Consider the following 13528-nt stretch of genomic DNA (forward strand, 5'->3'; position numbering starts at 1 on the left):
GAGTGAAAGGCAACAGGCTATGCCACCATGTACAAGCCTACTGTAAATCGCTTAAACGAGAAACAAAGTGCCAGAATTAACCTGTTTAAAGACAACATGTGACAGAAATAAGCTATGTCCACATTCTTCAGTCTGCCTTCTTGAAACTGGCAAGGATTTGTTAGATTTGAGAAGTTATGGCATATTCTGAGACATTTTCCGAAATTAGTCAGCATGTGTAAAAATAAACAATGACAACACATTCTTTCATAGCAAAACATAGGTTGCAATCTTAAGAAAGTAGGTGAACAGTTTTTTTCTAATATGTTGTCTCGTAACAAAGAGCAGGCTAATTTTATTCTTCTAAGGTGAGGTTGGAAAGGTAATGTTTCTTGTCGGTGGCGTTTGTTTTTGCCGTTGTTAGGGACAGAGGTCTGATGGAGCCTTAAAAATGCCATAAAGCAGGATTTTTTGCGGCCCTACTGCCCAAGTATCTATGAGAGAGAGAGAGAGAGAGAGTATCTATCTGCAAGGTACGCAGTCGATTGAGCTTTCAATACACATAATGCGTAATTGTTATTCATTCTGAGCGTTTGACACAGAAAAGCAAAGACATGCCATTTTCCCCATTGACATCTGCTGGAAGAGCCGAGGAGTCGTGGTCATTATTATCAGTACGAGCGCACCTTTATGTGTTCGCAGCAGGTTTGTCTAAACGCGGGCACCAGGCGCCAGCGTGATCATCTGTGCTTTTGATGGCCCCTCTCGTTCCCAGGGGCGGCCCATGTTAACCTTTATTTTGGAGCGCATTCAGGTGGTAATCAGGTGACGGGGGCTTAAGCTTTTCGAACGCCGATTTGAGGCGATTGTGGCTTTGTTTTGGAGGCTCATTAGTTTCGCTGATGATTGTCCCCAGAGATGCGACAAGATGATGCTAACTTACCAAGGGGTCAATTGCGTTCTTGCTTTGACATGGTCTATTGACATGGTCTATAACGTCCCATAATGTACGTTAAAGTAATGCAAGATTGGCTACCGTCTGTGGTGTAATTGCGTATCTGAGGTGGGTTATGTAGGCTAATCATTATCATCAACACAAACTCGTATTTTAATGTCAGCCTAGTTTGAGCAACTTCTTTTGGCCTCTGTTGTAGAGAAAACAACTGTTCAAAGGTAAACAGAGAAGGGACGAGTGAGTATGGTGACTGCAGGAGCGTGCGGTCCATATGGGCAGGTGGGGCAGCGAACTACCTGAAGCATCCTCCACAAAAAATAGTTCTTCAGTAAATCATTGCTCCAAGTCTACTTTTAATAATGTGATTGTCACATTAATTATCTATAGTTTCTGTAGGCTTTCCAACTATTTTTGGTCTATTGACATCAACTTTTGGATGATGGTGGCGATTCTCGTTGAGTTTAATGTGTCATGCAATGTTGGGGCAGGGCACCTCGACGATCGCATTCCTCAATAATTTATCGCATAACCCTGGCGTCTTCAATAAGGATTGCAAAAGACGCCTGTACGGTCGTAAAGTAGTCTGCCCCATGGTCATATTCTAGAACTACTCAAATTATTCCGCCAGTTATAAATTAGGCCTATCGTTTCATTTCAAGATGCAGAAATGGCGAGTAGTGTTGCACCTGTTAACCGTGTTGAGTTTCTGTAAAAAAAAAAAAATTGACAGGTTGAAATTAGAAGATACGTTATCTAACCCTGGTGTCTTCCTTGATTTAGTAGCTAGTGGATTTAATAGCATCTTTTGACAGCGCAAAAACGAGAAGGCAACGGTGTTCAAAAGTATGGCATAGGTTGCTGCATTCAGAATGAGCTATATCCTATAATATAGCCTAGTTTCTACAGCGAGTGGTCAGACAATTATCCATAACACCCAACTGTCTTGAGTTGCAGTTATAAAACCCAACTACTTAAAAATATTAGATAGTTAGCAGGCCAGACAGAACAAAAAAAAATAGTTTTGTTATGCTTCGCTGGTTTAACGTGATGAGAACGGTGCAAACTTAACTGATGGGTTACTGATCTACAATTCTGACTGTGACATGATTTAAGCATACAGCAAAGTCCTGTAAAATATGTAATTTTAATGTAGCTCAAAATGATAGGCTGTTAAAAAAAAAGTCAGACTTTCTGCCCTAACAAAATGTATGGTCACCGCACGCTACTGATGGTGAGTACGAAGTGGTGGACATGGGGATGCTTCTGGTCATACCAGCTCTTCCTGTCAGGGCAGGTAAGTATCAGGATTTTCTAGAGCTTTTAAAGAGACTCACTTTCTTTGTCTCTATCTTTCTCTTTCTCTCTCTCTTTTCTATCTCTCTCTCTCTTTAACTGTATCTTTGTGTGTGTGAGAGAGAGTGACATGCTGTGTGTTTACATGTGTTATGTGTAACTGAGATTAGAAGGGCAGTGGGGTGGTCCTGTGAGGGAAGGGAAGTGTGTCTGTCCGGCACGACCTGGCTCTCTGACTGCCTATACCTCTGTCTGTCCACACGGAGCCTCCTCAGAGTGTTCCCAATGCGCTCTCTCTCTTTCTCTCTCTCACCCCAGTTTCACCCCGTCACACAATCACCTGGGTGACACCTCACCCTCTTTTCTGCCTTCTACACATCCCTGTTCTTCCAAAACGTTCCAATAGTTTTCTCTTATATGGATATTTCCCTCAGAGATTGTAACACTGTGAGGTTATTGCTGGAGCATTCTGAACTGCAGTGGATAATGTTTGTAATAGAAAAAAAGTTGTCTGAGGAAACTTGTTTGAAAAATAAGTCCCTACTTGTTTAGCCTTTACACAGATCCACGAATTAGGGACGGACTGTTGACATTAGCCTGGTGTTTTAGCTGACATTTGTAATGGCATCTGATACTGTAATGACAAATGGTTCAGTCTTGCTCAACCTTTACTGTACTGTACACATGAGATACATTGCTTAATGCAGTGTTTTCTTTGAACTTTCTTTGGAAATGTTTCCTACAAAATCTAGAATTATTTTTTTCTTTAACAGTCAGTTATGACTACTGCACCCCCCCCCCCCCCTCCCCCCCAGGGGTCTCCGGCTGATGTGCTTCTCACTCCTACATGACAGGTTGTAGCGCATGCATGTCGTTTTTTTTTTTGTGGTTCTTTTTTGGTTTTTATCAAGCGTGTCGTGTGTGTGTGTGTGTGTGTGTGTGCGTGTGCGTGTGTGTGTGTGTGTGTGTGTGTGTGTGTGTGTGTGTGTGTGTGTGTGTGTGTGTGTGTATGTGTGTGTTCAAGAAGCATAAGCCATGCCCTTGGCTTTGTAAGCACCTGTTTTTGTACCTGTTGAGCAACAGGATTACCTCCAACACCCCATTGAACAACAAATGGACAGAGGTTATTGACTGATCATGCAGTCTTTATGCATTGGATGTCAAACTGCCACCCTTTCACTCGAATACATGTGAGATGCCTTCGGTTATTCAATCTTATCTTACCCAAATAATTTCACTTCCCTGCCAGAGTTCTGCCTCACTTGATAGTGAGGTTAGACATTTCGAAATGATTTGTGGGATATCTTGGTGATTTATCAATACTCCCTGGTAGATCATTGCAAAATGGTGTACCAATAGACATCTATATATTTTTAGATATGGGAAGTGTTTTTATGCTGCATCCTTAAATTGTATACAGACATTCTTGAGAGCAGTTTGAACTTCCTTGAGTTTGAACCAAAGAGCAGATGAAAAATAAGTGCTGTCAGAGAACAGAACGCACAAGGAAAACCCCAACAAAACCAAGGAACAGCAGTCAAGCAAACCTCCATCAGTATTCCTTTTTCTGATGTCATTTGAGGTGTAAAACCACTGGCATGACTTATTGTGAAGACAGACACTGGCATTCATATTTTCTTTTCTAGATCTTAAAGTCATGATACCTCCCACACAAAACATCATAGCACCCGGGCTGGATTGTCTGAGCCATTTTGCTTGATACTGAGCTCAGACATGCTCTAGCCCATCCACACATTATAATTCAGCTTTTAACTGATGGCCCGTGGGAGTGCGATGTTTCAGTTGGATTCACAGACCTTTACTCATGTGTGGGTGAAATTTATAGTGTTTGTTTGGGCACTTAAGATTCCCAACTATTGTCTCGTCTTCTGCGTTGGTTGAATGGGACCCGCTAGCTGAGCTCACCACCCCCCTTTCTTTGCTGAGCTCAGGAGCTGCCGCTACCGCGGCCGCGTGCTCATGGAAAGATTTCCCGAGGCTTTCCCAGCCGGGGTGAGAGCGAGAGAGACGGGAAGCCTCGCAGCCACACAGCGACGCATCCTGTCGGAGCAACAAGCGCCTGTGAGTGTGCATGTGTGAGTGACTGAGTGTGAGAGGGAGAGGGACTGCTTATATAGCCCAGTTATTTTTATCCACACACCCCTCGCTCATTACTGAGTTTCCTCCCCCGGAACACTCAGGAAGCCCGCGGCTCCATTTCCTGTCCACACGCGGCCAGATTCGAAAAGAATCAAAGAACGATAGCATTGAGACTGGCCGTCTCCACGAGGGAAAACAGCGCGCAGCGGAGGAATGGGAGTCAGCGGAGGCTGGCACGTGTGCTCACGACCCCTCCGCTCAAAGAGCTGGCCCCCTTCCAGCTCTAATTTCAGGGCACCTCAAATATTTGTGGAAAAGTTCTCTGGAATAGCTCGCCAGCCCCTCGCTCTGTTTTTCCATGACCTGCACCTGAGTGGTGCTCTGTGTTCCTGCTCTGTTTGTTGAATAAAACGTCACCGCCAAATAGAAGCCCAGTTTTAGAACAAAAAAAGATAACAAACAACTCCAAAAAGCACAATAGGAAAACAAATAACAAAAAAGAAACTAAACAACTAACCCACAACCAATTGGTAATTTTTGTATTTCAAATTGGCGGTTGTTTGAGATCAGATGTCATTGATATTTTGTGTAATGTCATGGATATTTTATGTAAGGTGATTTAAGAATGAAATTCTTGACCAGATTTTATTCAGAATTAGCCTGGAAATCAAGACCCTGGAAATCTAGAAAGATTAAAGATTAAAAGATTAAATTCAAATTGTGATCCCACACGAACTCTGGATGTCCAGGGTAATTCAGAACTACATAGCTCACTCATTTATGGATATACTTAAACTTCTCGGTACATTGCAGATCTTGTAGGTGTGTGTGTGTACACATGTACTGTGTGTGTAAAAGGTTATACTAATTGCAGTTTGAAGATAGAGTCTTGGCCAAAGAGCTGTGTAATATTTATGGATAAGTAGCAACACATTGTCATATTAACAAATCACTGCATTTTTTCACCAAGGCAACAGACAGAGCGCTGTCGCATCCTGCCATTGTTCCGTGTGCTGATAGAGTTGCACAATATCACCCACATCACAGTAGCATTGGCAGCTGATTACATTCGAGAACAAAGGACTAAGATATAATATAATGATAAAGATATACACAACATGGCTATTTGACTCTAGAGGCGGTTTTGTAAAACACAACAAAATTGTGTTTGTGCTGAGTGGTTGGCATTCCAGGCATGTTGTGTTCTATTAACACCTTTCCATTTCTTGGCTGGTGCTCCCCTCCCCCTTACAGGTCTAAGAGGTACTTGTTATGTGTTCAGTGTCCAACCAGTATTCACCCCCCGCCCCCCCCAACACACACACACACCTTCCTCTTGTAGCTATGCAGCTCAAACAAACATTTTAGCAGTGACATAGTGAGCTGCTGTGTCCTTATTAGCTGTTACAACAGTTAGAACAGTAGCAATGTCCTGGCTTTGCACTAGGGTAAGGCCTATAGTTTAGGAGGCGTTTGTGGATTATTGTGTTGTCCATAGTTCTTCCCCAAAATGCATTGATTCAAATGGACCTTTCAAGGCCAAGGCCATTAGTTTTGCAATAGACTTGAGATTTTCCGCATTGGGACTTATGGGGGACTAAATCTGGTCCTGGCACTGAGTAAACTCCTACATGTATCACAGCCAGCAGATGCAGACTGATTGCCACAAATGACAGGAAGTTCTTTAATTTTTTGAATCGTTGGGTGAATCAAGAATTGCATAAATTTAGACAGACAAGACTAACAATAATCTTTGCTGTCATAAAATGAATGTGTTTCATTCATTTCCAGCTCTCTATAAATCACAGTGTGGCCACTGCAGAGACCACAGCTGAGTGGAGTCAGTAATGTGGGATCAAATCACATCTGGCATAACAATGCACAAGGCTATTAGGATATTCATAGCGGGGCACAGAAACACTGCATTGACTACAGCATTTCATGTTGGGATAGAGTGTTGAAATAGAGTAATGAAAACCAGGTATAAAGACGCCAGAAAACCTGATTGATGACAGCAATTCAAAGAGTACTGTAGTCTTTCATACTTCACAAACTAATTTGGCTCAGACAGTGTGAGCCTTTTTTTTTAGTAGGCCTAGAATTTGCATGTTTTTTGTAAAACTTTCATTTTCCCCCCATGAGACGTGAAACATTTTTCTTTTCACTGCTAATGAGTAGCGCTAGCAGTGCGAGTGACAGCGGATCTCTGTTTCACGTCTCCTGCATGGATCTACAGCTGCAGACCTGGCCACTATTGGTGATAAACATACCGCCGATGCCAGGCTAACATGTACCAGCTGCACAAACAAGCACAGCCCAGGCTCAGATACGTATGCAGCCCAACACTCTCCACACACTGGTTCTCTCCTCTGCATGTGCACATACACCTGGCCTCTTTACAAAAAATAATAGTGGAGGTAGCAAGTACTCTTAGGAAAGTGCAGTCAAATTATTAATACAGTATAATCTTATGTTTAAAGGACAAGTTCGGTATTTTACACTTAAAGCCCTGTTTTCAGATAGTTTATGATTAAATAGAACGTTTAAGATTGAAATGTGGACACATGCTGCTGTCCTGAGAATTTTCGGTTTCTGTGGTAGCGCCTCCCCTCCTCCACAACGCTGCATAGGTGCACTGGAACAATCCTTCCTAAAACGCATTAAACTTTCGTTTACAAAGACGTGAAACTCACCGAGTGGTCAGGGGTGTTCACTGATATGCTCACACAAAAATCGCTGCAAAAGATTTTTTCCAACAGGTTTTATCGTAGTTTTTGTCCAACTCCATTGACTTGTATTGGATGTGCTGTGAGGTACGGTATTACTCCGCTGCCGGAAACGGTCGTCCCAGGAGGTAATGTGGGAACCGCTGTATTTCTCAGGCGAAAGAGCTTTTTGGGCGATTTCTTTCGACCACCTGCGAAGTTAAGTAAAATGCAGACCGCAGAGACACGGTGATCAGCTTTCTGCAGATTCTCAACAGGTGTGCTCACATCCAACCCCAGAAATTCCAGCCACAACTTTAGCCTTTCTGGATCGTTGAAAGGAAGTCTGTGACAACTTCTTTTACAAATTTTCCTGCAATTCGGAACTGCACAAAATCGCTCATTTTTAGCTGTCTGTTGCAAAATACTTCAAGACAGCGATCTTCTGCTTCTTCTGTGTATTCAATGAAATGCCAGTGGTTTGCTTGTAATTGGCAAGATGGTGTAAGGTGCATTATCGCCACCAACTGGGCTGGAGTGTCTATTATTCAAGCTCTCAACGGATGAATGTATGGGTGTGATGCGTTTGGAAAAATAGCTTCACAGTTTTACAACGCATGGTAAAACACCTGTTGGAAAGCATCTTTTGCAGCGATTTTTGTGTGAGCATATCAGCGAACACCCCTGACCACTCGGTAAGTTTCACGTCTTTGTAAACGAAAGTTTAATGTGTTTTAGGAAGGATTGTTCCAGTGCACCTATGCAGCGTTGTGGAGGAGGGGGGGGGGGGGTCGCTGCCACAGAAACCGAAAATTCTCAGGACAGCAGCATGTGTCCAAATTTCAATCTTAAACGTTCTATTTAATCATAAACTATCTGAAAACAGGGCTTTAAGTGTAAAATACCGAACTTGTCCTTTAAGATGTAGGGTACCTGAGACTAGAGAGTTGTATTTCATTTTCATAGCTCTTCATGTAAGTATTGGTTAGGGTTAGGGTTAGGGTTAAGGTTAGGGTTGGGGTTGGGGTTAGGGTTAGGGTATGCTGACACTGCGTAGATGTTTTTGAGGTAGATTTTGTATCTATTATAATGTTTTTTGGATTGTTTTGTGCCCACAGCAAATGCATGAGTCGATTCTTGTATTTTCTTCAGCTGGCTCTGTGTTGCCAGATGTGTACTTTGGTTGATCAGAATCGCCTGACATGACTGACATTCCAGAGAGCCATTCCCCAGAAATCCTCCAAGCTTGGGAAAAAGATGTTAGAGGATCCTACCACACTTGATCAACTGTTTTCAAGTTAGCCATAATTGATGGCTTGGAATCTAACATCAATTTCCTCTTGTCTAAAGACAGGGACTCCATCAAACTTCCTCTTTTCAAACTTTCAAAGACATGGGGGGAGATTCCTGTTTACCTTCCAATATGAATGTTTGTTTATTCATTTGTTAGAAAACAGACTTTTTTTTAGCCTAGAAATCTAGACGCACCCTAGCGGCGGCAAATTAATTTGCTCAGCCTGTACGTCTAGTATCAAACCATGGGGATTTCTATTGGCTGACGCCGTGGACGTCATCCAATCACAGCGCTCTATTTTGTTAGAGAGTCTTAAGGCGGGCTTAACAGGATAATGACAGTCCTGCGACGGTGAACAACAAGGAAGGTGGCTATGGCGAACGAAGAGCGGTTGTTTGAATCGGCGTTGGCGTCAACTTTGGAAGAGTTGGACTTTTTTTTTTTTGAAAGTTGAGCAACACAATGCACTTAAGTCATTCCTTTCGAAGAAGGATGTATTTGCCGTTTTGCCGACCGGATACGGATATGGTCGTAGCGCTGGCCTATTGCATGCCTAGGCAGTTTGAAAGACAATTCTCTGCCCGCCCCTTGGATTAAGCGAGGTGAATGGTTCGATTCCAGACTATACATTTCAATGATATAGGATGGCCCCCCAGGCTACAGACTTTCAATATCTCCATGAAATATAAGACAATGTGTATGTGTGTTTGTGTGTGTTTGTGTTTGTGTGTATGCGTGTTTGTGTGTGTATGTGTTTGTTTGTGTGTGTTTGTGTTTGTGTGTATGTGTGTATATATGTGTTTGTATGTATGTGTATGTGTATGTGTATGTGTATGTGTATGTGTATGTGTATGTGTGGCTGACCTTAGTAATCTGTGAGTCTCCCGATGACCTCAGCTCTCTCTTTCCATCTGCCTCAGCTTAGGCTGGCCAGTATACGTGATGACCCTGAAGTTCAGCGGGGAACTTTGAGCAACACTCCTCATTCACCCACGCCCAATTCAAATAATCATCGTGAATTTTGTGACTCATTGTTCAGACCTCTCATGCGTTCTTGATCATATTTCAGCTCTTGTGTGGACAAGTACAGTATATAGATGGTTTTATTTAAAGAACTATGTGTACATGTGGATAGTTCAGTAGTAACAGTATTTTGTATTAGTGGTACTCAATCTCAATTTCCTTCAATTTCCTCGAATATAGAATGTAGTATACTGTACATATAGTGTTTATGAAACAGGCGTAGTCCCCCATTTAGGACTGTTGTATTCAGGTGTGAGATATTAGCCTTAAGATCCCAGATCTTGCAACCTTGAACAACCTCTGCCATACAGGTCACTGAGTGCTCTAGTCCCCTTTGCTCAGCTGAGGAAGCCCAGGCTGAATGTGTCACCGTGCCAACCTGCTGAATCTGCTGACTCATCATCTGTGCAAACGGTGTCTCCCTCCAGCTGGGCAGTCAGGGCATGTGTGCTGCTTTCAGAACCAATCATTGGCCTGCTGGGATAAGTGTATCTTTTTTGCTCTGGTCAATGTCTAATCGCTGAAGCATTTACACAGGAAGGGCAACAAACCTACCAAACCACACAGTCGGGTTGTGCACTACCTTATCGAGTCATTGTACAGTAAGATGTTTCTCAGGGAATATGAAACTGTTTCTGTCATAACCGGAGCCTAGGCGTCAAATAACATAATATTGGAACTCATCCCAAAAATGGTCAAAGGAAAGTCAGGACTGAGTCTTATGTGTTGGCCCCCACACACCCACCTGGAATCCTTTGTCTGGCTTTATTTTGCTGTCATTAAAGATTGTGGCTTTGAAGTTAGGTCTGATTTAAGAAAGCTGATCTGAAAATAAATAAAGATATGCTAAGACAGATAGATACATAGAAAATAGATAGATTGATGGATAGATAGATATTTCATTGATCTTGAAGGAAAATAAAGTGGAAAATAATGTAAAACAAATATAAAATATCTAGATTGAGTATCTGGATGTTAAGTTTATTGGTGCTCAGTTCAATGGGAGATCCTGTTGTTACATAACAGATGCGGACAGAGGAAGTGACAGTTTTGTGAGTGTCTGTGTTGAGAGAATAAAAACAGTTAAAAACAGTTAGGCTGATCAGGGAGAACCCTGGGGTGTTACCCCCCTACTGACTAATTGTGAAGGTTGGGCTTGGCTGGTCTGTTACATCCTTGGTCGAGATTTCTCTCAAATCTGATATAATGCGGTGAGGCAGAGGGTGGACGCACGCGAGATGTGACCACGGCACGTGCCAGTCCCAATCTTGCTAGTCTTCCACGAGCCGGTGCCTCTCGGTCCTCACCTCCAAAACTGTCAGTCCAATGGGCGTGCTTTTGTTTCGACCTCGAACGAAATCAAACAAAGTGATGTCTTTTTTTCACTGACTTTCGGAATTAGTGGCAAAGGTAACGAACGCGAGCCGCGTTGCTGTGGGCGCACGGTGCGTGGCAGGAAGCGGTGGGGCCTGTGGTGAGCTGCCTTCCTCTCGGGGCTGTCGCACCCCTGCACCGCTCGCTCAACCAGACGATCCTAACTGATGAACTGTGTCACTTTCTGCAACCACAGACACACTGACACTGCTATACGTTGACTCAAAACCCCCACAAAACTTCTTTCATCTATACAAATGATCTGCACCGGTTGAAGACTACAGTTGGTTTATGTTGTCATTTGAATGGCCGTTGTGTTTTTTCTACAAAAATGAATAAGTTGAGTGTTGGAGAAGCGGTAAATATTGTGCTTAACTAGGTGGAAGTCAGAGTGTGAATCCGTTGATGTGGGTTTTAGCAAACTCTTTCACTGTAAAATGCTTGCTCATATATCGTCTATACCTGAGTCGGCAACTCTTCTCTCTCCTTTCAATGAATTAGTCATCAGTGAAAGGAACAGACTGGAAACAATGTTCTACCCTATAGTGATTTTTAATGACATTTGAACATTGTGATGGATTGGTGTAGAAAGGCACCAACACGAGAACAAGACTAAGCAACAATAGCGCACTGTTCAATGCATTACCGGCAATCCAGATTCAGATTGCTAGCTATCAATGGTTGATATAACTATCAATAGCTATCAGGGTTATGCACAATTCAGAATTTCATTGAAACTGGCTTTTAAATCCCAATTAAATAGTGGAAGTTCACTTGCATTTCAATTGAGGTAGCAAACAGGAAGCAAAATTGCAATTCGAATTTTGCACAACCCTGATATCTAGGCTATTATATACACGTACATCTCAAAATATCAGCTACATGCTTTGATACAAGTTAAATCTGGTTGAACTATTCATTAATTTCTGATTGGACAAGAGGCAATGTGTCATCTAGAGTGGGGATGTCCCAGGACATCCCGACTCAGACTTTTTACCACTAGTAATCACTCAGCATATTGCATTGAATTATCCAACAAGGACCTTCCATTCATTCAAAGCAAGAGAGCAGTGATTTCTTTATGCCACATTTGAGTGAGAGAATGGGGTAAATAAAGCGTAGGTGAATGCTCAATTTAGTTGTCGTATAGACAAATAAGTGAGCTATACAAGTGACTTAATTGCCTTCGGCCCTCGGCCTCGTACCTACAGCCGAATTATAGCCGTCGCAACATGCTTTACCAACCCCACTCGTGTCATACTGCTTAAATTACACTGAAGTTCAATATTTTATTTAAGAAACCTTTGCTAGCCTGGACTCATGTTGGAATAACCTATTTTTTAGGCTAGCATTTGAACTTCAGTTCTGCTTTAGTTCTGCTCAGTGTACTGGCTTCTACACTGTGGGAAAGATATGTACAGAGATTACAAAGTCTACTTTTTGTAGGAGGCTTTAGAAAAATATATTTACCCTTGAGCTCTAGTTTAGGAGTAGGTCTCCTTATTCAGGCTGTGCTCTTTTTTAAGATCAGAGGAGGGAAAAGAGAGGATGCTGCAAATAGTCTGTGTGTCTATTTTCAATGTCATTTTTCATATCAACTGACACATCTTTAAATACATTTTATTTTCATCTGTTGGCAACAAAAAATGGAATTCACCCTTATTTCAGGGGTGTTGTGAACACAGGTTCAATTTCTCTCAATTTCTTTGAAACCTGTGTTGTAATGACAGAGATACTTTGTCTAAATACGTATATGTGTGTGTGTGTGTGTGTGTGTGTGTGTGTGTGTGTGTGTGTGTGTGTGTGTGTGTTCGTGTGTGTGTGTGTTCGTGTGTGTAATTGCCTGATGCTTTGAATATAGCCAGACTCTGGGTGTGGACGCTCTGTTACACCTTTTGCTGTAGGAGAAATCTCCTGAATCCTCCCTTTGCCTTGCTTTCTCTTGCCCACACAAGTGTGTGTGTGTGTGTGTGTGTGTGTGTGTGTGTGTATGTGTATGTGTATGTGTATGTGTATGTGTGTGTGTCTCTTTCTCTCTCTCTCTTTCTCTCTCTCTCTCTCGTGGGTGTGTGGGTATGTGTGTGCCTATGCATGTGTGTGTAGTTCCACTTTCAGCCAGTTTCACTGATTTCTGTGGGAGACGCCGTGACAGGCTAGCGCACTGCATCATAGATGGCCATCGTACTGTCCACTTATAGAGCACAGGACTGTGGGTCAGTGAAGTATGTGATGACAAGAAGGGTGTTCACATTCACTGTACCCTTTTTCAGTCTCTCGTACGACACTTATAGTATGTGTATGTGTATGTATGCCAAAATATGACACAGAGTTGCAGTTGCCTACAGTTTCCGTAGTAACACATTTGAAACAATGCTATGAAGTTATCCCTGCTTACTGAGGTCATGGTCTCGGCCCAGTCTTAAAAACCCCAGACGCACAAACACGTCACACGGCTCAATGTGACGCTGATGTTTTTCTTCGGCTCACGATCCATTAAGTTTGCTAATGTTTGGCTTGCTGTGCGGGGCTGGTGTTAGAGAGGGGGGTTTACTAGATGAGTCTTTGCACAGCTGGATGTGGTGTTGTTACGGGGGCCGCATCAGGGTGGGTGGGAGGAGGAGGAGGAGGGGGTGGTGTTCCCGATGTGATTTCAGCCCTTTCAGCCGTGCTGAATTTATTCTCTTTATCTCCTGGTGTGTGTGTGTGTGTGTATGTATGTGTGAGGTCAGAGGTTTGGGGGACTGTGACATAATCCTGTGCCTCATGAGCATTCCCACTCTGAGTGTGAGTCTGTCTGAGTGTGTG

General features: G+C 42.8%; 1 protein-coding gene across 1 annotated transcript in view; it reads left to right on the forward strand.

The window, feature by feature from the left end:
* The window catches only part of eps15l1b (epidermal growth factor receptor pathway substrate 15-like 1b), a 104705-nt gene that overhangs the window by 37894 nt on the left and 53283 nt on the right, over positions 1 to 13528 (forward strand). The gene's annotated exons all lie outside the window — the stretch shown is intronic.

The sequence above is a fragment of the Alosa sapidissima genome, chromosome 1 (assembly GCF_018492685.1).
Source record: "Alosa sapidissima isolate fAloSap1 chromosome 1, fAloSap1.pri, whole genome shotgun sequence".
NCBI lineage: Eukaryota > Metazoa > Chordata > Actinopteri > Clupeiformes > Clupeidae > Alosa > Alosa sapidissima.